Source organism: Sapajus apella, unplaced genomic scaffold, assembly GCF_009761245.1.
Source record: "Sapajus apella isolate SASKATOON/1434 unplaced genomic scaffold, GSC_monkey_1.0 scaffold1, whole genome shotgun sequence".
Classification (NCBI taxonomy): Eukaryota; Metazoa; Chordata; class Mammalia; order Primates; family Cebidae; genus Sapajus; species Sapajus apella.
The window spans coordinates 4,761,138-4,786,312 of NW_022436941.1; the positions used below are offsets into that span (position 1 = coordinate 4,761,138).

The following is a 25,175-nucleotide window of genomic DNA, read 5'->3' on the forward strand; positions in this document are numbered from 1 at the left end:
CTCAGAGCTCCATCTTGCTCAGAGCTCCATCTGCTCTGAGCTCCATCTTGCTCTGACCATCATCTGCTCAGAATGAACCTATATGGATTCATTAGAATTTGGTTCAGCTGTGTAAGTAAAACAAAAGATAATAGTGGCGTCATTTTTTTCTCACATAAAAGATGTCTGAAGGGAGACAGTCATGGGGTGGGATGGTAGCCCCATGGTCAACATGTCTCAGGCTTTTAGCTTTTTGCTTTGCCATCCTCAATGCTTGATTTCCATGTTAGGGTCTAAAGTGGCTGCTGGAACTCCAGCCATTAAAACAGCATTCTGGGAAGACGGGAGAAAGGAAGAAGGGAAGGAAGGAGAAATGAAGGGAGGAAGGGAGAAAGGAAAAAAGAATCCTTTTCTTACTTTTTTAAAAAAAGACTTCCTTAAATGATAGCTTATAGTAATTTATCTCTATCATTGTCCACAACTTACCTGGCCATACAGGAGACTGGAAAATCTACTATTACACTGTAGGTAGCAATGTGCCTCGAATTAGGTTCAGCTACTAAGATAGAGGGTTGGGATAAGCAGATAGCAATTTTTCTTATACTAACATTTCATTACTATTTTTTAAGTGTCAGGGTGTGGCTGTTCCCAAAATCTTACAAGCAAAATTAATAATTGACACTGGAGCTTTTTTTTTTTTTTGAAGTATCACTGCAATCTTGAATTCAGCAAGAAACAAGCAAGTAAGTGTGTGAAATAATGATTGCAGCCCCCCAACCTTCCTAGTGTTCCCATGAACAATATTCATTGATTCCAAGATACACATTTAAAACAAAGAAAAAACTGTTCTGAGGCCAAAGAACAGCAAGTGTAGTTTGGTTTGCTGCCACCAAGGGATGAGAGAGCTTGTGCATGGTCACGCACGGTGAACGGCAGGCCCACAGACGTGCTGAGCTCGCTGGAGTTGGGTGTATTCGTGTATTTTCCCTCATCCTTCCCAACATCCCCAAGGTAAGTTATATAAAGAAAAAAAAAACACTGAATTTAAAATATTCCACTACAAAATATTATACTGAATCTATGACTTTATGCTCTTCAAGCATTGCAATTCTTCAAACAGCCAGTAGAGACAGAAAGGTAAAGCTGAAAGGAACTTAAGAGATTGTCCAGGCTGGGTGCCTCATTTTCCAGAGAAAGAAACTGCGATGGGGAGAGGTAAAATAGCCTGCTCAAGCTCAAGAGAGATACTATACCTTGACTCCCAGGCTCACTCCATTCTAGTCATTTTGGGGCAGTGGTTGTGTCTGAGGGACCCCTTGGCATTGGAAAACTCCACAGAACAGCCACCTAAAACTTCAGTGATGGCCAGTGAAGTCTAGAACAAAAACGTGGAATGAGCATTTTTCCCAGAACCCTTGTGATTAAGGAGAGACACAGGGGTTCTTCAGAGCCGTAGGGCAGCTTTGATGCCCCAGGGTCCATTCCAAGTGGCTCAGCAGGGATGCTGGACAGAGTCACCAGGGCAGGTGTGGCCTGGGCTCCGGAGCAGCTCATGGGCAGTGGAAGCACCAGCAGGATGCTACGGGGAACATCAGAGGGATCTGGGGAGGCGTTTTCTCCTTCTCCACATCACCAGCCTCTTGGTTCTCCATGAGTTAGTTCTACATTTCTCTGGGGGTGGGGATGTATAAGAATACAGACACCTGGACTTTCCTCCCAGAAATTCTAAACTAGAAGGTCTGGGTAGGGCCCAGAAATTTGTATTTTTACCATGTGTTCCTGGAGATGCTGAGGCAGCCATCTTGCTACTATCTGAGGACAAGTGATCAGGAAGCTCTGCACCAGATGACTCACAGAAAGCCCTACCACCATCCCAGTGCTGCTCTTGTCTGGGAAGACCACTCGGTGAAGAGCTTGTGATCCATCCTCCTTTGCTATAATTAACAGACCCTGTGATTAGAAGTTCTTCCTCAGCCTCAGGCTCCCCTACCTCCCACTGTCAGTGTCGTTTCTTCCCTGGTAGTGGGAAGCCAGTCTCCCTGTGCTAACCCTCCACAAACTGGAAGCCTATTACTAAGTCACCTGCCAGCCTCTCTGTCCCAGTTAAATAATCCCCATTCCTCTCACCACTTATTCATGCTCCTATTTTCCAACCCAACAATCATTTCCCCGCTTTTCTCTAAATGCTCTCCAAGTTCTCTCCAGTCCCCCTGCGTTGTCTTTGTTCCCAATTTCTCCCTTGAACAGTTTGTGTCTTGTGGGATTAAAAAGAAATTCCTGCTCCAAAAGGATTTGAAGGTTACTTTGACAAGATTAATTGAAGAAACCTCCCTGCAGCATCAAGCCAATCTGGGAAAGAGGGCAGGTTGCATCAGAAAGTCTAAGGAAGGTAGTACAATAAATACTCCATTGTCTCCATGACAACACACCCCAAAACTTTTCTGGATGCCCACACAGGCAGGAAGGTCTGAGGATCCACCTGCTGGCTCACTGGAAAGCGAGGAAGGACGGCTTAGCTTTCCCTCCATTCACGCGGTAGAGATCAGGGCAGGCCGGGACTACCCAACAGACAGAGGGAGGGGGAGAAAACAGAATCAAATGTGGGAACCAGAGAGCAAATGGAAGCAGTGTAGGGGATGGGTGGGTCATCACTGACCCCTGCTGACAATGGCATCCATTTAAACCATAAGCAGAAATTCACTTGTGAGAAGGTTTTTAAGGATGTCAAAAAGCCTTCTCAAGGGGATGATATGAAAAATCAGCCAGGCAAGGTGGAAGGAGAAAGAAAGGAAGCGAGACCAAGAGTAGAACACAAAGCAAGACAAAGTTCAGTGGCTGCTGCAGACCTATCTTCTCCAAAGAACAGAAGGGAGAAGACGGCAGAGGGAAGAGAGGGCAGTGGAAAAGGCAGAAATTGAGTGAGAATCTGCCTTCCCAGCCTTGGGGGTCCAGAAAATACAGCACATATACACTATGAAATACTATGCAGCCACAAAAAAGAATGAGTTCATGTCTTTTGCAGGGACATGGGTGAATCTAGAAACCATTATTCTCAGCAAACTAACACAGGAACAGAAACCCAAATACTGCATGTTCTCATTTGTAAGTGGGAGTTGCACAATGAGAACACATGGCCACAGGGAGGGGACCATCTCACACCGAGACCCATCAGGGGTAGGGGGAAAGGGGAGGGAGAGCATTAGGATAAATACCTAAAGCATGCAGGGCTTAAAACCTAGATGACAGGTTGACACCTGCAACAAACCACCACGGCACATGTATACCTATGCAAAAAACCTGCATGTTCTGCACATGTACCCCAGAACTTACATGTAAAATTTAAAAAATATTTTAAAAAAGATCAGCCTGGGAAATATGGCAAAACCCTGTCTCTAGGATATATACAAAATAATAATAATAATGAACTGAGAGTGGTAGCACACACCTGTACTTCTACCTACGTGGGAGGCTAAAGTGGGAGGATCATGTGAGCCCAGGTAGGTCAAGGCTGCAGTGAGCCATGATCATGCCACTGCACCCCAGCCTGGAGAAAAGAGTAAGACCCTGTCTTGAGGAAAAACAAAAGATGGAAGAGGAAGGTAGGAGAGTCAGGAGAGAGATTTGAAGATGCTACACTGTTGCCTTTGAAGATGGAAGTGGGGCTATGAGCTAAGGAAAGCAGGCAGCCTCTATAGAAGTTGGACAAAGCAAGGAAACAGATTCTCCCCCAGCATCTCCAAAGGAATGTAGCCCTGACAATATCCTGATTTTTATCCTAGTAAGATGCATTTCAAACTCAGACCTCCAGAACTTAAAGATAATAAACTTTTATTATGTTAAGTGGGTAAATGAGTGATATTCGGCTACAGCAACCATTGAAAACTATTATAAAAACTAAGAAGCACAGTCGTTTCCCATTACCTACAGTGTAGCTTTCCACAGTTTCAGTTCCCTGAGTACATCCCAAAAATATCAGATGGAAAATTCCAGAAACAAAACATTCAGTTTTCATTTGCATGCCATTCTAAGGAGTGTGATGAAATCTTACACCATCCCAAATGCCCTGCCTGGGGCCATGAATCTCCCCTCGTGTAGCCTAACCACACTGTCTACACCACCAATTCTGTCAGGCCCTCAGTAGCTGGCTCAGCTATCAGACTATTGCAGTACATGCATGGGGCAGCAGTGGTGGCAATCCTGGACACTGACCCCAGTAGCATGGAACCCAGGACCAGATACTGCCACAGTCAGCCCACAGGTGCAGGAGGGCAGGAGGCGCTCAGTCATAACTCTGCAGCTGCACAGTGCCCAGCGCCCACAAACCTGTGCTCTGGGCCAGGGCCAAGGAGAAGTGGACCCCAGGGTAGGATGGCGGTACACTCTGGGATCCTTGTGCCCTCGTGGAACAGCCCCGCTAGAATCTGCCACAGGCTCAGCCATAGCTGCCACCTGGAAATGGCGCAAGTCAATATCAGTGGCAACCCTTGGCCCTGTCCTCCCCCACCAGCAGCAGAACACTCAGGCCCAGATGTCACCATGGCACCTAATTTAGGTGCTCGGCGGTGCAATTGCAAGGGGGCGGAAACCAGCACTCAGCCTCATTCTGGGGCCTGTGACCCCATGCTCTGGGCTTGGGCAAAGGAAGCATGGATCTTAGGGTGGGGGGAGGTGCCTTGGGCAACCCCCAGCCTGAGACCAGCCCTGCAGCCTCCCGTGCATTCTGCTTCACCTGCCACTTATAGATGGCATGCGGCAGCAGCGGTAGCAACCCCTGCTCCTGCCCACCTCCACCAGCAATGCGGACCCAAGGGCCAGACCCTGCTGTGGCACCTAAATCAGGCCTCACAGCCGGGGGAGGACTGGAACTGGTGCCCAGCCCCACCCCAGTGGCTGCAGGGTACCCAGCGCCCACAACCAGCACCCTGGACCAGGGTCAAAAAGGAAGAGAAGGAGGGTGGGAACTGGCGCTCAGCACCACCCCTGAGGCGGCACAGCGCCCAGCGCCCAGACCCCGCACTCTGGGCAGGGGCAAGGAAGATGGACCCTAGGTGGTGCACTGGGAATTCTCGGGCTGTCTAGGGCCAGCCTCTGCCTTGGGCTCAGCTGCAGCTGCCACCTTCACATGGCCATGCAGCAGCCACAGTGACAACCACTGATACTGCCCGCCCACTCCACCGCAGTGAGGATCCCAGGGCCAGAAACCTCCACAGCTCCTCATACAGGCAGTCGGCCCTGCTGCTGCAGGAAAGCAGAAACCGGCCAGTCAGCCTCGAGGATCCAGCAGCTGCAAAGCACCCAGTGACCGTGAGCTGTCGCTCTGTGTATTGGCCAAGAAAGGGGCCCTAGCCTGGGAGGGCAGTCCACTGGACGGCCCTTGGGTCTTCTGGGACTAGCCCTGCCAGCCAATGCCATGGGCTCAGCCGCCCCTTGCAGATGGTGCACGTCAGCAGCACCTGGTGGCAGTCCTGGACTTGCACGTGGTGGCCAGCAGCGCAGAACCAGGGGCCAGACACTACCATGGCCCTAATAGAGGCAGTGAAGCCCCAGCTGCAGGAGAGCGGGAAGTGGCACTCAGCCCCATTCCAGTGGCCACACAGTGTAGAGACCCGCAGCCCAGCACTCAGGGAGCTGCCAAAGAGGAGTGGATCCTAGGGTGGGAGGGGAGTATTCTACGACTCTCAGGCCTCACTCAGGCCTGGGACCTGCACTGCCACCCTCTGCCACGGGCTCAACTGCAGCTGCCACCTGCACATGGCGTGGCAGAAGCAGTGGCAACCCCATCTCTGCCTGCCATAACCAGCAGCAGGTGACTGAGGGCCCGAGGCTGCCTCAGAGGCTGCCACCTGGCCACCTCTGCACCCCTGTCCCTGCCCTGGTGGCAGCCAGCCATGCTCCTACCTCTCCGGTGCTCTGCAGTCTCCGTCACTGCCACCCACTGCAGCGAGGTGAGTCATGCTGTCACAGGCTCCAGCCTCCAGCATGCAGCAGATGGCTCTTCCTTCTCCTGGCATGGAGCAGCTGGGTGGGCAAAGCCAGAAAAGCCTAGAACGGGACACAGAGAGTGGCAGCGTTAGACCCCCACCTTGTCATGCTGGCCGCTGGGTGCCACGGGCCAGTTTCAGTGAAGGCACTCACACCCACCCTCCAAAGTCCACAGCGTCTCTTTTTGGCCCAAACTGGCTAGGGAGTGGAGACTGGAGACACCATGGTGCCTGGGCTTCCCACTCCACAGGAACCACTAGGACCACCCAGGCTGTGCTCGGGAAGCAGTAGCAGCAGAAACTCAGCCCCAGCCATCCCTCCCAAACAACGTGCTGGTTCCCATTCCTGAGACCTCCACCCACAGGGCTCTGTCACCCCATGGTGTCTGCTACTGCATGCCTGGGCATCCTTGGCAGTCTCTACAACACAGAATGTGAGGGCTCAGGCCTGGGAACCATGATGGGTCTTGGGTGCCCTGCTGTGATCAGGATCATCACATAAACGTGTGCCCGCCATGCAGGAGGAGATGGCCCTTTAGAGTTTAGAGTCCAGGGAGAGGAGGACCACTCCTCTCTCAGAGACCACCGCTGTCACTGAAACCTCCATCGCCTGCCACTGGCAGTGCAGCTTCCGACAGAGCCCTTAACCCGCTGCCACCGGCAGTGTAGCCCCAGGATAGTGCCAACACCCCATCCCCCACCACCAGCAGCGCAGCACGTGATGGCAGCCCCTAACCTGCCCCTGCCTTAGACACTGCAGCACTCGATGGCATCCGCAAACCATGTCCCTGCAATGGGCAGCACAGCCCGGGATAGCACCCCAACCAACTCCCTGCAGTGGGCAGTGTAGCCACAGATAGTGTCCCCAACCAGACCCCCACCGCAGGCAGTGATGCCCCCTTATGCCACCCAAACCACCCCCCACTGCAGGCACTGCAACCCTGAGTAGTGAGTGTCCTAACCCACTCCCCATCAGTAACAGTGCGGCCCTGGATAGCGCCCCCAACCAACTCCCTGCCTTGGGCAGTGCAGCCACGGATAGCACTCCAAACTCCCTCTCCACCTTGGGAAGTACCACCTTGGATAGCTCGAGTAGCCCAATAGCGCACCCAACCTGCCCCTGCCACAACCAACGCAGCCCGGAATAGCACACTCACCCACTCTTTGCCAGGCAGTGCAGATCCCTGAGAGCACCTGATCCACCCTCCGCCTTACCCCCACTCAGGCTGTGTATCCAACACCAAGAATACCCCCACCAACACTCTACCCCCCTCCACAGGCAGTCCAACCCTGTGTAGCTATCCCAGCAAGCCCCCCCACCTCTGTCTCAGTGTAATCCCCATGGCGCCTTTAACACCACCCCTCCTCGCCACCAGCAGTGTAGCCTAACCCAACCTCCACCACCAACACTGCAGCCCCAGATAGTGTCCCCAGCCTGCTCCCCACGTGGGCAATGCAGCCTTGGATAGTGGCCCCAACCAGCTCCCAGACACAGGCTATGATGTCCTGGATATTACACCCCGAACTCACTGGGGGCAATGTAACACCTGATAGCACCCCCAACCCATCCCTCACCGCTGGAAGTGTTGCAACCCATAGGGCCACCAACCCATCCTGACAAGGGAATTGCAGCACCTGATAGCTCCTCCAACTCACCCCCCACCTAGGGCAGTACATCCCCGGATAGTGCCCACGACATGCCCCACTGCTGCTGGCAATACCACTTGGGACAGGCCCCAACCCAACCCCCAGCAATGGGCAGCACACCCCAGGAAAGGGCCCCCAAACCACTCCCCTCCGCGGGCAGTGGCGCCTCAAATAACACACCCAACCTGCCCCCGCAACACCAGCAGTGACACTCTGAATAGTGCCCACTGCCCACGGCAGGGCACCCCCAAGCCGTCCCCCATGCCTGAGGCTGTGCAGGCCAGGATGGCGAATCTATCCCACCATCTTTTTACCTTTCCAGCTGTGCTGCAGTCTCCATCACCGCCACCAACCACAACAGCGAGGCGGGCCCATACGGCAGACTCCAGCCACCCCCAGCCTCCAGCATGGGCGGCGGGAGGCTGCTACTCCTCCTCTAAACCAGCTCGGAACAGGCGGGCCCACGAACTTAGAATTCTGTTTGAAATGGTGAGACGCCCGCTTGCCGTCCTTTATATATGGCGTGCCTAGACTACATGCTCTGATTGGATGAGAGCAAACTTCAAGGTCTACTCTAATTGGGCTTTATTTCTATGTTCTGATTGGTTAGCCTAAGACTAGTTCTCATCCAACCCAAAGCGATTCTGGCCAGGCTGAGCTGCGGCGCCTTTAAGACTGCGCTTTCTGCGAGGATCTAGCGGGAGCGGCTGCGCGGTCCGAGGGATTCCGCGGAACCGGCGCCGCAGGTGGAGGGAGTCTACAGAGGCCGCGTTGCGGCAGGAGGGAGTCTGCAGAGGCCGCGGCGCGGTGGGATGGAGTCAGCAGAAGCGGCAGTGTGATCAGAGTCAGTTTCTTCGGAGAAGCCGTGGTGGCTTCCACGCGATGGTGGAGGAGGAGGCAGCTCTCTGCGGTAAGTGGCGGGGACTTGTACCCCACCGGGACCCCTCCAGGCCTCCCTGCTCCTTCTCCGCGGCCCCCTGCTTTCTGGCCCTCACTTCTTTATGGGCATTTGGGCCCCAGTCCTACACGCGTGGGAGCTGTTGTGGGGCCCTCGCCATGGCAGCGTCAGCAACCCTGCCGGGAAGGCTATGCCGGTGTCTGACCTGAATCCAGCGTCTAGGAATGCACATGCCCTGAGCCCGTGGTGAATCCCGCGACCTGGGTCCCTCCGAACCCCACGGGTCTCTGAGCTGAAGTATCCTAATTTTCATTTCCACCTACAGTGTATGAGTTCCCCTTTTTCTAAAACCACACCCGCATTTCTGTGTTGTTTTTTTGTTTTGTTTTTTTTTTATTTTAAGAGACTGAGTCTGGCTCTGTCGCCCAGGCTGGAGTGCAGTTCCACAATCTCGGCTCACTGCAACCTTCACCTCCTGGGTTCAGGCAATTCTCCTGTCTCAGCCTCCTGAGTATCTGGGACTACAGACACCCACCACGGCCAGCCTAATATTTGTATTTTTAGTAGAGATGGGGTTTCACCATATTGGTCAGGCTGGTTTCAAACTCCTGACCTTAGGTAATCCGTCCAACCAGGCCACCCAAAGTGCTGGGATTACAGGAGTGAGCCACTGTGCCTAGTGAATTACAGTTTCCTAATGAATAGTTCATTTTGAGGACCTATTCCCTTACCTGTTGTTTGATTTTATGTCTACAAAATTGTCTGGTCAGGTTCTAGATTGGATTCTTTTCTGCTTTGTAGTGTATTTTTGTGTACACATTAGGTGACAACTCCTCATGAATTACATGATTGCCTGAAATTTTTGCCTAATCTATAGGATTTTTTTTTTAATTTGGAAAGTAGTTTTCTTTGCTGTGCAAAAATTTTTTAGGTTTGTGTAGTGCCACTTGGCACTGTAATTTGGTATTGCGGATTGTGGGTCCTCACTTTGACTGTATTTCTCAGGATTCCTTTAGACCATTGCTTTTGTGGTTCCCTGTGATTTTTAGCAATACATATTTGTTTCTGTTAACTTTTTCACAACATAAAGGTCCATAATTAGGGGTACATTTTCATATATATAGATTGATTAATGATCAAATCAGGGTACTTAGGATCTCTGTTCCCTCATACAGGTATCATTTTTATGTGGAGAGAACATTCAAAATTCTCCCTTCTTGCTCTTTTGAAAAATACAGTATTGTTAACTCCAGTCACCAGGCTGAGGAGAACACTCAGATTGCGTCCTTTAATGGTAAGATAACTTTGTTTTCATAAGCTATCCCAATTCCCCCTCCATCTTCCAGACTCTAATTACCAATATTTTGGTTTCTACTTAACATAAACATCTTAAGATTTCACAGGAGTGGTATCACGCAGTGTGTGTCTTTCTGGGCCCAATTCATTACATTTAACATAATGTTTTCCAGGTTCATCTGGGTTGCTCTAAATAATGCTATTTGATTATTTTGATGACCGAAGAATATTCCTGAATGTATACGAGAGTTTCTTGGTCTCTATATCTGTGGATGAACAGGTAGGTTGAATGTCTACCCAGTAGTGGGACTGCTAGATGGCATGGTGTTTCTTTTTGTATTTTATTCTTTGCAGGATTCTCAACTTTTTTTTAATAGTGTTAATACTAACTTACGTTTCCACAAACAGTTCTCCTTTTTGGAAATTCATATCAGAAGTTGTCTTTTGAAATATTTTAATATTTTAGTAATGTTCATTCTAGTTGGAGTGAGATAAGATCTGAGTGTGGTTTTGATCTACACTTTTCTCATGAGTAGTAATGTCACCCAAGATTTTGTAATCATTGGTTCAGTTTTTCCTGTCTTTGCACAAATATCTATTCAGGTTATTTGCCCAATTTTGGTCTAGTTATTTTTCTGTTGTTTAGTTTTTTTGCCAGCTGGTAGTGTTACTGGCTTTTGCCTTTTCAAAAATAATGCCTTATCCACTGTGTGTGTGCCCAAATTTTTAAATAATTTTTAGTATGCTTTTTCATTTTGTTTGCGGTTTTCCTTTGTTGGGCACAAACTCTTCAGTTTCACATGATCCCACATATGCATAATTTTTTGGTTAGCTGTGCTGTTGGTTGCTAATCAAGAAAAAAAATCACTACCAAAGCAGTCCATTGTCAATGATTTTTTCCCTTGTATTTTTTTACTTTTTGTAAACCGTGAGCATACATCCAAGTTGCCCTAAACATACCCATACCCGAGGTTGTCTTTATAGGAGCTTTATGGTTACGAGTTTTGTATAGAATCTTTTAATCTTTTTGAGTTGATTATTGCACACTTAATAGCATAAGAATCTTATATTATTCTTTAGCATGTGGATATCTAGTTTCAAAAACCTTCCCTATTATGTCATTTTGGTGGTGTTTTGAAAAATGTTCACTCTGTATAAATTTGTGTTTATTATTGTGTACACAGTGTTATTTGTGTTTATTATTGTGCCCTTATTTTGCTCACTGGTCTGTGTTTTTCTGTGTATGCAGGAAACATATGGTTTGGTTAACTAGAGATTTTCATTTAATTAGAACTCAGAGAATGTGTTACATCCCACATGGTTTGTATTTCTCAGGATAGCTTTGGAAATTCAGGGTGTTTCACATTTCCACATAAATTGTAGAATTGTTTCTTCATGTTTCTTAAAACATTATTTGCCATACACCAAATGTAGTTAGAGGGTACAAGGAAGATTTTGATACAGAATTGATTACTCTCGTCTGACAGTAACTTTGTACCCATTACTGATTCCTTCCAAGACCCCCTCCATCTCCCCAGCAGCCTCTGGTAATGCCTATTGAACTTTCTACTTCTAGGGGATAAAGTTTTTTCAGTCTACATGCCTGAGATATGTGGCATGGGACATTCTCTACCAGGCTCATTCATTGGACCTGATGTTCTCCACGTTTCTTCATGTGGCTGCAGATGGTAGGATTTCCTAAAGATTTATGGCTGAAACATATTCCATGGTGTATCTGTATGGTAGTTTCTTCATTCCTGCAGCTGTGTATGGACAGGTAGGTTGGTTCTGTACCTTGACCACAGTTACAAGTGCTTCAGTACCCATGGGCAGGCAGATAGCTCTCTTCAAACTAGGGATTTCAACTACTTTAAATGTGGAACTGGTGGTGGGGCTGCTAGCTGACATAGTAGTTGTACTGTGAATTTTTTCAGGAATCTATAGCTGTTTTTCATAGTATGTATACTAATTTACATCCCCACCAATAGTGTTTAAGAGGTTACCCTTCTCTAAGTCTACACTGGCTGGCATCTTCAAAAGTTTGTGTTTTGTTTTTGGTAGTATTCATTCTGAGTGGAATGAGACGGAATCTTAGTGTGGTTTTCATGGACATTTTTGTGAGGATTAGCGATGTCGAGAAAGTTACTTGAGAAATCCCCACATTGTTTACCATGGTGTCTGAACTATTTTTGCATTTCCACCAACAGCAGACTAGCATCCCTTTCCTCTTCTGCCTTGATGGCAATCATTCTTGTGGATTGTGTCATAATCGTCATTCTGACCAGTGTGAAATACTATCTCATGGGCCTTTTGCTTTGCATTTTTCTGGTGATTACTGTGGTACAGAAATGTTGTCATGTCTGTTTGTTGCTGTAAGCTGCCTTTTGAGATTCGTATTTTCATGCCCTTTGCCCTGTCTTCATTGGGTTTTTGTTTTGCTGATTTATTTGCTTAACGTCTTTAGGGTAGATCCTGGATATTAGACTTCCTCAGATGCATACGTGGGAACATTTCTCCCGTTGTGCAGGTTGTCTGTTTATTCTGTGGGCAATTTCTTCTGCCGTGCAGCAGCTCTTTTGTGTATTAGGTCACACTTGCCAATAATTGTAGTTGCACTTGCTTTTGGAGACTTAGGCATATCCATGCTGTGCCAAATCCTCTGTCAAGAAGGGTATTTCCTAGGTTCTCTTGCATGCTTTTCATAGTTTGACATCTTGCATTTACATCTTTCATTCATTTTGAGTTTATTTCTATACACCATGAAACACAGCAGGGGCCAACTGTTTTTCTTCTGCAACTGTCTAGCCATTTATCCCAGTACCATCTATTGAGAGGAGGGATTCCTTTCTCCAAAGCTTATTTTTTGTGGATTTTGTTGTATAGCAGATGGGACTAGGAGTGCGGGTTTACATCTGGGTCCTGTCATTTATTCCACTGCTCTGTGTGGAATGGGGTTCCAGCTTTTCAATGACATTTAAAATCAGTAAGTATGACACAACCGATGTAGTTTGGATTTCTTGGGATTGCTTTGGAAATTCTGGGTGTTTTGTGGTCCATATGAATTTCAACATTGCATATTTATGTATTTTTTGAAAGGTTATCCATATGGTAAAGATATACAATGGGGGCAGTTAGAGTGGGGCATTTTGGTTAGTGCAGACACAGAAGAATTATAAAATCAGGATAATTAGAGTCTATGTTATCACAAACAGTTGTTAATTTCTCCATGGTGAAAACATTTGGAATCTTCTTTTCCAGACTTCGTGTCTTTGTATTCTTTTGAAAAACATGTTCACTGTATGTACGTTTGGGTGACATATGGGACTCCCTCAATCTATCCATTGGGTAGCCTTTTTATTATTATTATTATTATTATTATACTTTAAGCTCTGGGGTACATGTGCAAAATGTGCAGGTTTGTTACATAGGTATACATGTGCCATGATGGATTGCTGCATCCATCCCCCCATCATCTACATTAGGTTATTTCTCCTGTTAGCCCTCCCCATCCCCCCTACCCCCTGCTGTCCCTCCCCTAACACTTCCAACCCCTGACGGTCCCCGGTGTGTGATGTTCCCCATCCCCCCCACCCCGTGTCCATGTGTTCTCATTGTTCAACTCATACTTATGAGAACATGTGATGTTTGGTTTTCTGTTCTTGTGTCAGTTTGCTGAGAGTGATGGTTTCCAGCTTCATCCATGTCCCTGCAAAGGAAATGAACTCATCATTTTTTATGGCTGTGTAGTATTCCATAGTGTATATGTGTCATATTTTCTTTAGCAAGTCTGTTTTTGAATGGGTATTTGGGTATCCTGTTTGGATACATACAGGTTTTAGTTGCTCTGTTTTTTTGCCCACATAGTACCTTTAGTTTCTTGTGTATGTTAGATAACAGTTCCTTTCAGATACATGATTTTCCATAATTTTATCCCAATCTGTAGTATACCTTTTCTTCGGGTTCATTGTTTTCTCCTTGAGAAGTTTTAAAGTTGTCCTTTGTCTTCATGTTTACAATTGCTTTCATTAGCAGTGATTTCTGCGTCACATTGGGAAATAAAGTGAGAGAGATGGGAAAGGCATTGTATTATTTCTGGGTATAATCTCCTTAAATTTTTATTTTTGCAAGTGGTGTGCACAGATTCAAGTTTCCCCAAAATAGTCACCCTATGTTTTTTCTTGGGAGCTTTTTTGGTTTCAGGATTAGACTTAGGTGTTCATTTTGTTTTGATGTTTGTGTCTTGTGCAACATAGGGGTTTTACTTAAGTCCTCTGCACGTGAATACCCAGGTTTCTGAACTTGGGGGCCGTTGGTGTTTTGAGACTCCATCTCAAAAAAAAAAACTACATACCTCCCACCCAGTTTGCCTGCTACAAAACTCCTGTGAGCATCAAAAACTTTACTGAACTCTAAGTCATCCTGCTCACCTGAGACAAATGCACATTTGTCTTCCTCTGCAGATTCCCCAAGCTAGGCAAAGGCCTAAGTGACAGATGGCCAGGGGTAGTGGCTCATGCCTGAAATACCAGCACTTTGGGAGGCTGAGGCTGGTGGATCACCAGAGTTCATGAGTTCAAGAGCCGCCTGACCAACGTCATGAAACCCTTTTCAAATTATTATTATTTTTGAGATGGAGTCTCGCTCTGTCACCCAGGTTGGAGTACAGTGGTGCCATCTCTGCGCACTGCAACCTTCGCCTCCCGAGTTCAAGTGATTCCCCTGCCTCAGCCTCCCAAGTAGCTTGGATTACAAATGTGTGCCACTGCACCTGTTTTTTCTCCTCCTCCTCCTCTTCCTTCTCCTTTTCCTCCTCCCCCTCCTTCTCCTGGTCCTGGCCTGCTTTTTAATACACCTTTACTACTGGTCTGCAACTTGGCTCTATCTGGCGTTCAGCCTTATGACCCTCAGTCGAATTCTTTCTTCTGGGGAGGCAAAAATTGAAGGTGTTGCAGATGTGTACGGATTCACCACCAGGAAGTCAGATACCTTCCACCAGTAACAGGTCAAGGATGCTGGGCTAAAATGTTCTGTCCTGGCCTGCAGCCCTGCATGCTTTTTACAAATGGTAGTAGCTCTAATGTCCAGGCATGGCCACTGCACCTTTTCTGTATGAAAGTCCCCTCAATAATCCTGTGTCTCCTGATCTCCTCTACCTCTTCCACAACATGCCTTCCCTACTGGAATAAAGTGGGGTCCCACAGGGCACCCCCCCTTGCAATTTTTTTTTTTTTTTAGATAGAATCTTCCTCTGTTGCCCAGGTTGGAATGCAGTGGCTTGATTTTGGCTCACTGCAACCTCTGCCTCCTGGGTTCAAGCGATTCTCCAGCCTCAGCCCCCCTAGTAGCTGGGATTATAGGTGCCTGCCACCATGCCCAGCTAGTTTTTTAATTATTATTTTTAGTAGTATTTTAGTATCACCCAGGCTGTAGCGCAGTGGCACAATCCTAACTTAAGAGCCCGAGCTATCTTTTAGCAAGCATTGCAAGTTAGCTGGGTCCCCATGCCTGGCTAATTAAAAACAGTGATGACAAAAAAAAAAACACTTTTTTAATTTTAGATACAGGGTCTCACTACGTTGCCCAGGCTAGTCTTGAAATCCTGGCCTCAAGCCATCCTCTTACATCGACTTCCCAAAGCACTGATTACAGGTATGAGCCACCAAGACACTCAGCTGGCCAGAGCAGCATGTGCTGCACAAGGCTGGGTCCGGGTATCTGGGAGGAGGGGACAGTTTAGACATCCTGAGGTCAGCTCTACTGAGGCAGGAAAGTACCTTGGTTTCTGATGTTCAGATAGAGGACAGGACGGGATATCAGGCCAAGGATGCCACCCCTGTTCCCCTCCTAACTTGGATGTGGTCAGCAGAGAAGTGGGGGTGAGGTCTGGGCTGCTTTTGCCTCCTCCACATCCTATTTGACTTTGTGGCATTCGGTATAGGAGGAAGAGAGGAGAGGGCTGGGGGTCAGTGTGTGCCCCACTCACAGTGTGCTAAGCAAAGCTCCCCCCATCCCCCAACCAGCCTTCCTCCCTGTGACAGGCAGCGGGGTCATCTGCCTCTTAGTCATGGGTCTGAACCTTCTTGCCTGCGGCTGGGATGTGGCCCTGGACTCACCCCTGTCTTGGGAGATACTAGGCCCCATCTGCTCTGAGGAGGAAGTCCTGGCCCCACTGGGCCAGATGCACAAGCTGCCCTGGCAGTTGACCTGTCACCTGCAAGTTATCTCTTCCACCAAGAGTCCCTCTATGTGTCATTGCTTGTGCTAGGCCTGGGGGCACAACTGAGAAGCACGCTGGTTTCGGATCCCTTTGGGGGCCTAGGAGCTGAGCCCAGCCCTTCTCTGTGCAGACGGGCACCACCCTGGACATGCTGGCTCCCTCCAGCTTCAACAGCATCAACTAGGACTGGTGGCTGTGGCATTCTGTCGGCTGGGTATGGTGTGAACTGGAGGTGACCCTGCCAGAGCGGTGGACCCAGGACCTGTGCACAAGAGGGGTGCTAAGGATTGGCAGTGCCCACTCCTATGCCATCATGGTCAGTGTGGCCAGGAACAGGTAGGGCAGGTGGATGGGCATTGTTGCTGAACATGGGACCTCCAGTTGCCAGCCACAGCTTGTCTCCTGGGGCGGGACGGTAGGGGGCCCTGTCCTGCCCTGCCCTGGGGGCTGTGCCCTGTGTAGAGGGATAGGTGGCCTGATCTACCCCGTTGGGAGGCCATTTTTCCCATGTGGCTGGCAGGCCTCTGAGCCCCATGCTGCAGGTTATGTGAGGGAGTGCCCCATAGCAGGGCCCCTCCTCATGCCCTGACCTGCCACCTCCTCTCCATATCTCCTGTGTCTGCAGTGGGTGAACGGGATCAATGTGCTAGAGCATGAGGGGGGCTACCTCCCCTTCAAGGGCAACATCAGCAGCCTGGTCCAGGTGGGGACCCTGCCCTCCCACCTCCATGTCACTAATCACCATCAACAACACACTCACCCCCTCCCCGCTGCCACCAGGGACCATCCGCTATATGACCGAAACCTCCAAGTGGATACCATCCTGCCTCCACTGCCTGTACTCACCCACCCGCTCCACTCTGTGGTCTTCCTGCTACGGATAGGGTGGCCTTTGAAGATTGGAGGCCCTGGATCTAGGGAGGCTGTGGAGACATTCCAGCTGAGGTCAAAGGAGCCAGGGCAAGGACCCAGCACCCCAGATATCCCAAGGGTTACTCTGTCCAGAACACAGACTTTGACTTCTTCAACTTGGCAGGACTGCAGTGGTCTGTGCTTCTGTACACGACACCCACCACCTACATCCATGACATCACCATCACCACCGGCATAGAGAAAGACAGCGGTGAAGGCTTCTGGTAGGATCCTTTCTCAGTGGGGCCCAGGGTGGCTCTGTTTGGAAAGCTCTCCCAGGAAAAGCTTCTCCCAGCATCTATAAACTCTCACAGGTTCCCATCCACCAATGAAGCTAAAATCCGGACTATGCAGGCACTGGCTCCCAAAATCACCTGTTTGGCTGGCCTCGCTTGGAGAAGAGGGGTCTGGTCTAAGGTCACACAGCTCAGGGTAGCAATCCTGTCCCTTCCCCACGGTGCTGCCCTCACTCTAGCTCCCCTTGGTACACATCGTACTCACGAAACAGGCAGCTTATGAGCTACTCCCATGGCCCAAGCCCCACCTGAGGCCCCTTCATGTGCCCCCAGGCCGAGCAAATAGTAGTGTTGCCTGTCTGTGGTTTCACATTGCACTAATTATATATCCTAGTGCTTCTTAGCTGTGTGACTTGATGACCGCCTCTCTCCATCTTTAATGACCCTGTGGCCCCCGTGGCTCATGGGTGAAGGTGTGCTGGGCCCAAGATGCCCCCTCCCAGGCTGGGCTTCCAGGACTCAGCTACTGGACAGTGACAGTCTGCCATGAGGGATAGGGTGGGACCAGGGCAGGGGCTCTCCTGGCTGCTGATACCTGTTCACCTGACCCCCAGCATTGCTGCCACCCACTATAGGTGACTAAAGAGTGGGCCCAGGGCACCTTCAGACTCAACCCCAATGATGAGGACAGCCAATGAGTGCCACCTGAAGGTAAGACCCCTGCAGCCTCATCACTTTCCTGGACTCCCCTCTCCACCTAGCCCTGGGCCACTTTGAGCATTAGCACCATCATTTTGTTTACTTTGCCATTGGCAGACAGCAGCGGAGACCTCAAGACATGGGCCAGAAGCAGTGGCTCATGCCTATAATCCTAGCACTTTGGGAGGCTGAGGTGGGAGGCTCGCTTGAGGCCAAGCATTCTAGACCAGGTTGGGCAATACAGTGAGATTCTGTAACTACAAAAAATTATATTTTTAAAAAAAGACTTCAGCAGAAATGGCAAGAGATTTGGGCAGGACCCAGAGCTCTGGGGTAGGGAGGGAGGTTGGCAGGGCTGATGTTGGCACAGTCTATATGCCCAAAGGGTTGACCCCTGTGGGCATATAGACCGTGACCCTGTGCCTCCCTTCACCTCCAGGAGCTCAGCTCGTTGGCAAAACCTCATGGAAACTGCACATAGGACACAGCCAGAATGACCAGGTGTCTCTAGTCCCTCCAGCCCCCTGCTCCGTGCTGTTAGAGCTCAGCAGGGTCCTGGCTCCCCAGGGAAACAGCATGTTGGCCTCCCTGAGCACCACCTCCTCCTCACGCAGGTGGTCACGGACCTCAGGCTGTGGATGCTGCAGACTTGCTCCATGCTCTTGGGTCTCCTCTGGGAGCTCATCAGGACCATGGTGGAATGGACATAGGTGTGAGTTCCCCAGGGACAGCCACAGGGCAGAGACAGGTGTGATGGCAGCCTAAACAGCAGATCTAGGTGGCAGGGCTGAACAGGGTGGGGGTGCCAGGCCCTGGGGGACAGGGGCATCCCAGAACTCTAGGATCGAGGCAGAACAGCCAGGAGTGGGGCATTTCCTGCAGACCCCAATACTCCCATGCCGGTCTAGCCCAGCAGGCAGGGAAGACTCACCCTTTGTGGGGCCTGGTGTGGTGGCTCACAACTGTAATCCCAGCACTTTGGGAGGCAGAGGCAGGAGGATCATCAGAGATCAGGAGTTCGAGACCAGCTTGGCCAACATGGTGAAACCCTGTCACTACTAAAAATACAAAAATTAGCTGGACATGGTGGTGTGTACCTGTAATCATAGCTACGTGGGAGGCTGAGGCCAGATAATCACTTGAACCCAGAAGGCGGAGATTGCAATGAGCTGACATTGCATCACTGCACTTTGGCCTAGGAGATGGAGTGATACTCCGTCTCAAAAAATAAAAAGTAAAAAGAAAGCTCACCCTTTGTGGATTTGAGGGAAGGAAGCTAAGGCACTATCTTGGCTGTGCCTGCAGCAGCCAGAGTCTCTCCCCACCCTGCCTGTGCCCCAGGTCTCCCATCCCATATTCCGTGTCCCCACCCAGCCCATCTGGCGGAAAACAGAGCCAAAGGATGCCTCCTGCTGGCCTCATCCCAGGCTTTGGCTTCTGGGACCTGGCGTCTTTGGATTTGGATTTGTTCCTTGCAGACCTGGAGGGGGAGCTGCTGAGCAGCCACCATGTGTTGTTAGAGACCCCTCCTCTTCCTCAACTCCCTGTGACCCCTGTTTCTCAGACCTGGGGGGAAACAAGGGCACACAAATTGTCACCCTGGAGGTGGAGTGGGGCTGCTAGGAGGAATAGGGAGTGTCTGCTACTGAGTTCAGGGTTTCTTTAATTTTTTTTTTATGAGACAGAGTCTCACTCTGTTGCCTAGTCTAAAGTACAGTGGTGCGATCTCTCCTACCTGCAAGCTCCACCATCTGGGCTCAAGTGATTTTCGTGCTTCAGCCTCCCAAGTAGCTGAGATTACAGGTGGGTGCCACCACATGCAGCTAATTTTTGGTTTTTTTTTTTTTTTTTTTTTTTCCAGTAGAGATGGGTTTTGCCATGTTGGCCCGGCTGGTCTCCTGAACTCCTGAGCTGAGGTGATCTGCCCACCTTGGCCTGCCAAAGTGCTGGGATTACAGGCATAAGCCACTGCACCTGGCCTAAATTTTAAATTTTTAAATTTTTTTTTGAGACAGAATTTTGCTCTTGTCACCCAGGCTGAAGTGCAGTGGCACTCAGCTCACTGCAACCTCTGCTTCCCAGATTCAAGCAATTCTCCTGCCTCAGCCTCCAGAGTAGCTGGGGCTACAGGTTCGTTCCACGCCTAGCTAATTTTTGTATTTTTTAGTAGAGACCAGGGTTTCACTCTGTTGGCCAAGATGTTCTCAATCTCCTGATCTTGTGGTCCACCCATGTCGGCCTCCCAAAGTGCTGAGCCACCGCACCCGGCCACATTTTTCATTTTTTAAGCTGTCTTCAGAGATGAGCTCTTGCTCTGTCACGTAGGCTGGAGTGCAGTGGCTCAATCATAGCTCACTGCAGCCTCAAATTCCTGGACTCAAATGTTCCTCCCACCTCAGCTTTCTGAGTAGATAGGACCACAGGTGTGCATTACACCCTGTGAATTTTTAAAATTTTTTGTGGAAACGTGTTCTCACTATGTGGCTCAGTCTGATTGAACTCCCAGCCTCAAGTGATCTTTCCCTCTTGGCCTCCCAAAGAGCTGGCATTACGGGCTTGAGCTGCCAGGCCTTGAGTATAGAATTTGTTTAGGGGATGGTGAAAATGTTCTTAAATTGGTAATGGTTGTACACTAAAGTGTAAACTTTAAATGGGTAAATTATATATGAATGATACCTCAGCAAAGCTGTTTTATTTAAAACAAAAAAAAAAAGGACGGGTGAAGTGGCTCATGCATATAATTCCAGCACTTTGGGAGGCCAAGGTGGGTGAATCACCTGAGGTCAGGAGTTCGAGACCAGCCTGGCCAACACGGTGAAACCCTGCCTCTACTAAAAATACAAAAAATGGTGACTTGAACGAGGGGTAGGGTATCCCATCTGCTTGGAGCGGCTCTTTATGAGCCCCAGCTATTTCTTGGGTCCTCAAACGAAACCTCCCATGGCCAAGTCATACCCAACACTGGCCTCCTCCCCTTTTCTGGCGCCCACTCAGAGATGCTGAGTGACAGAGGCTCAGGCTTTGGGTGTTCCTGAGGCAAAGCCTTAACCCAGGAGCTCCACAGCTCACGCCCAGTGCATGATTCACATGGCCACACTTCCGGCCTCTTTTTCCCTTGAGAGCAATTTGTCCCTGGGAGATCCTGGATCCCTCATTCAAGTGCATTGCTGCAGGACAACACTTCTTTCAGGGGTGACCCAGGCCTGCAGGGTTCCAGTGTCACCAGCAGGCCTTGCCCCAGCCTCCACCCGAGCCCCTGCTCCTCCTCTCCCACAGGGAACATGATGTCCTCTTCCCAGGGTATAGCCACCTGCAGAGGGCCCAGCCCCTCTGCTGGAGCCACTGGATTCTGAGGTGAGCTGGGTGAGGTGCAGGGGCCATGCTGGAGGGGAAGACCCTGGCTGCCCTGACCCTCCTGCCCCTGGCTTTCCACAGCCACACCATGGCACTGACCCGAGACTCTGAGCAGCTGCTGGAGGTGCGGAAGTGGATCGGTGTCCTGCCCCTGGGGAGGTGTGTGAGGCTTCAGTGCTCCAAGGGCCTGATGGGGGTAGCTGCTGCATAGCCTTAGGGATTAACAGATGAGCTGGAAGGGCAGAATGGGACAGAAAGTCAGGTCATCTGCTCAGAGGGGCACCTTGCATGGAACCCCAGCTCTCACTAAGATGGGGACGTCCAAGCCAGTGAATGTTTCTGAGCAGGGCCAGAGCTCTCCAGTGAGGTTCCTGGGCAGCCCAGCCCGCTGCCCTTAGCCTGACATATGGGGACATTTGTCAGGAGACAAGGGTCCTGCACCCAAGGCGACTTGGTGCTTGGGGATAAGTGTTCTGGGGACACTTGGGGTTAAGTGTGTACCCAATTCGACTGGGCCAGGAAAGGGGCTGAGCTTCAGGTGGTTGCCCTGGCAATCAGGACTTGGTTCTGTGGGGGATGTATGTGTGTAGGGGGGGTGGCCTGCCTGTGAGGAGCCCTGGTCACCATGAATCCCTGTCCCTGCAGTGGGGCAATTTTGGGCAATCCCCTTGGTTGTGGATCGAGAGCTGCTCTGAGCAGGTGAGATGCCCTTCCCCTCTTCCCTAGGGGGAGTCACCCTCAGCACCCACCAGGACACGAAGCCACACCTGAGACCAAAAAACAGGGGCCTATGGCTCCTGGTGAAACCTTCATTTATTGCCTATGGGTACTGAAGTCTTCCATGGCATGGGTGCGTGGTACTGAGAGACTCAGGGCTCCTGCCTCCCTCCTAGGACTGTGCAAAAGATCCCTCGCCCCAGCTCCCATCCTGCCTGCCCTGATCCTCTTTCCAGGAGGATGGGCTGGGCAGCCTGGTTGGGGGAGAGGAGGCCACTCCCTGTGCTCCAGCCCAGGCCTGCTTCTTCCCACCATCCAGAACTCAACATTGGGACCATCACTCTCAACAGCATGGATGCCACCAGTGAGCGTAACTTCATGGATGAGTCTTGGGGAGCCAGTCCCCTGCCCTGTGCCTCACTTTTGCCCCCAAGCCCTGCTTCTCTGCAGTCTCTTCCTACCCCTGTATAGTCAGGATAGTTGTGGTTATGGTTGTACGCTAAAGTGTAAACTAAGTAAATTGGGTGGGGCACAGTGGCTTACATCTGTAATCCCAGCACTGGCCAACATGGTGAAACCCTGTTTCTACTAAGAATACAATATTTAGCCAGGTGGGATGGTGGGCACCTGTAATTCCAGCTACATGGGAGGCTGAGGAAGGAAAATCACTTGAACTTGGGAGGCTGAGGCAGGAAAATCACTTGAACCTCGGAGGCCAAGGCCGCAGTAAGCTGAGATCACACCAGTGCACTCCAGCCTGGGTGACAAGAGTGAAACTTTATTTCAAAAAATAAAAAATAAATAAATAAATGGGTAGATTGTATGTGAATGATACCTCAGTAAAGCTCGTTTATTTTATTTTTTCAGATATACTCTTGTGATCTCAGCTGACTGCAACCTTCACCTGCTGGGTTCAGGTGGTTCTCCTGGCTCAGCATCCTGAGTAACTGGACTACAGGCATGCACCACAACACCCAGATAATTGTTTTGTATTTTTTTTTTTGAGACAGAGTTTCGCTCTTGTTACCCAGGCTGGAGTGCAATGGCGCGATCTCGGCTCACCGCAACCTCCACCTCCTGGGTTCAGGCAATTCTCCTGCCTCAGCCTCCCGAGTAGCTGGGAGTACAGGCACGCGCCACCACGCCCAGCTAATTTTTGTATTTTTAGTAGAGACGGGGTTTCACCATGTTGACCAGGATGGTCTCGATCTCTTGACCTCGTGATCCACCCGCCTCAGCCTCCCAAAGTGCTGGGATTACAGGCTTGAGCCACCGCGCCCGGCCCAATTGTTTTGTATTTTTAGTAGAGATGGGGTTTCACCATGTTGGCCAAGATGGTCTGGATCTGCTGACCTCTCAATCTGCCTACCTTGGCCTCCCAAAGTGCTGGGATTACAGGAGTGAGCCACCATGCCCAGCCAAAGCTGGTTTATTTAAAACGACAACAATAACACAAAACGGGCTAGGTGCAGTGGCTTACATTTGTAATTATAGCACTTTGGGAGGCCAAGGCAGGAAGTTTGAGCCTAGGAGTTTTAGACCAGCCTGGGCGACATAGAAAGTCCCCATCTTTACAAAAAATGAAAATTTATGTTGGGCATAGGGGCTCATGCCTCTAATCCCAGAACCTTGGGAGGCCAAGGCAGGTGGATCTTGAGGTTAGGAGATCAAGGCCATCCTGACCAACATGGTGAAATCCCATCTCTACAAAAAATACAAAATTAGCTGGCCATGGTGCCAGCTACTCATGTGGCTGAAGCAGGAGAACCACTTGAACCCGGGAAGCAGAGACTGCAGTGAGCTGAGATCTCCCCACTGCACTGCAGCCTGGCAACAGAGCAAGTGAGGTCTGGGCTAGGGTCAGGGTGAAGACCAAGGTAGGGCAAGGCCAGGTAAAAGGGGAAAGACCAGGACCAGGGTGAGGTCAGGGCCAGGACAGGACCAGGATAGCACGTGGTCAGAGCCAGGCCAGGATGAACACAGGGTCAGGGTCTGGGCCAAGGCTAAGGCTGGGCCAGGGACAGGGTCAGAGCAAATGCAGAGCCAAGAAGAAGGTAGGAACAGGGAGAGTCCAGAGCAGGGGCTGGACCAAGTCAGAACCAGGACAAAGTAAAAGTAGGGACAGGGCAGTGCAAGACCAGGATAGGACCAGGACCAAGGAAAGGCAGGACTAGAATATTACAAGGCATAGCCAAAAGCAGGGCAGTGTAATAGCTGGGGTAGGACTAGGAACAGGGCCAGGTTATGGTGGGGCCACTACATGGCCAGAACACAGTGTGACAGGGCAGGGCCAGGGAGTAGGCAGGGCCAGGGCCAGGGCCAAGGCTGTGCCAAGGCAGAGATTGCCAGTGCAGGGTCATTGCAGGGTGAGGGGCAGGGCCAGGGCACAAACCATGCAGGGTAAGATAGGGCAATGGCACGACTGGTCTGTGGCAGGGACAAGTATAGCATAGCAGAGGGCCAAGGAAAGGCCAGGGCAGGAAAGGGCCATGGAAGCCTCAGGGCCAAAGCAGTTGCAGGGCCAGAAGCAGGGCAAGGCCAGAGTCAGAACAGGATCAGGGCCAGGTGAGGGTCAGGGCAATGGCATGATGACTGGCAGGGTGAGGGTCATGGGCAAGTCAGGAGCCAAGGCAAGAAGAGGGTCAGGTCAAAACCAGAGCCGGCACAGACCAAAGGCCTTGGCCAGAGCCAGGCAAGGCCAGGGTAGGGAAGGTCAGATCAAGATCAGAGCCAAGACAGGACTACGATACATAGGGCTAAGGCAGGGCCAGAGAAGGGTAGGGCCAGGGCATTACCAGGGCAGAACCAGGGCAGAGCAGGGTCAGCAACATGTCATACCTGTGGCAGGTTCAGAGACAATGCTGGGCCAAGAGGGGCCTGGGCCAAGCAAGCATACGGTGGGTCCAGTGCCAAGGCACAGCCAGTGGGGGCCAAGGCATTGCCAGGGCCACCATAGGGCCAGGTCAAGGCTGGGTCAGGGATAGAGCCAGACAAAGGGCAGGGCCAGGGAGGTTCTAGGGTAAAGGCAGGGCCAGTGCAGCATGAGAACAAGGCAAAGGCAGGGCCATTGCAGGATACAAACAGTGTAGGGCCAGTGCAGAGGTAGCACAGGGCATGGCTAAAAGCAGGTGAGGGCCATAGTAGGGGCAGTGCTAGAAACAGGGTTAGGGAAAGCACTGGGCACAGCATGGCAGGGACAGAGCAGAGTAGGTCAGGGACAGGACCAGGTCATGGACAGA

The 25,175-nt window shown here is 50.4% G+C and overlaps 1 long non-coding RNA gene and 2 pseudogenes across 1 annotated transcript in view; 2 read left to right on the plus strand and 1 right to left on the minus strand.

Moving 5' to 3' along the window:
• Positions 1–9, minus strand: part of LOC116528046 — a 366-nt gene extending 357 nt beyond the window's left edge. The window contains exon 1 of the long non-coding RNA XR_004258853.1: positions 1–9. This exon is cut by the window's left edge and continues 184 nt beyond it. This is a non-coding gene — a long non-coding RNA (uncharacterized LOC116528046).
• Positions 10–15,865: 15,856 nt separating this feature from the next.
• Positions 15,866–17,047, plus strand: LOC116554033 (annotated as a pseudogene).
• Positions 17,048–17,847: 800 nt separating this feature from the next.
• LOC116554042 lies at positions 17,848–21,430 on the plus strand (annotated as a pseudogene).
• The last annotated feature ends 3,745 nt before the right edge of the window (positions 21,431–25,175 follow it).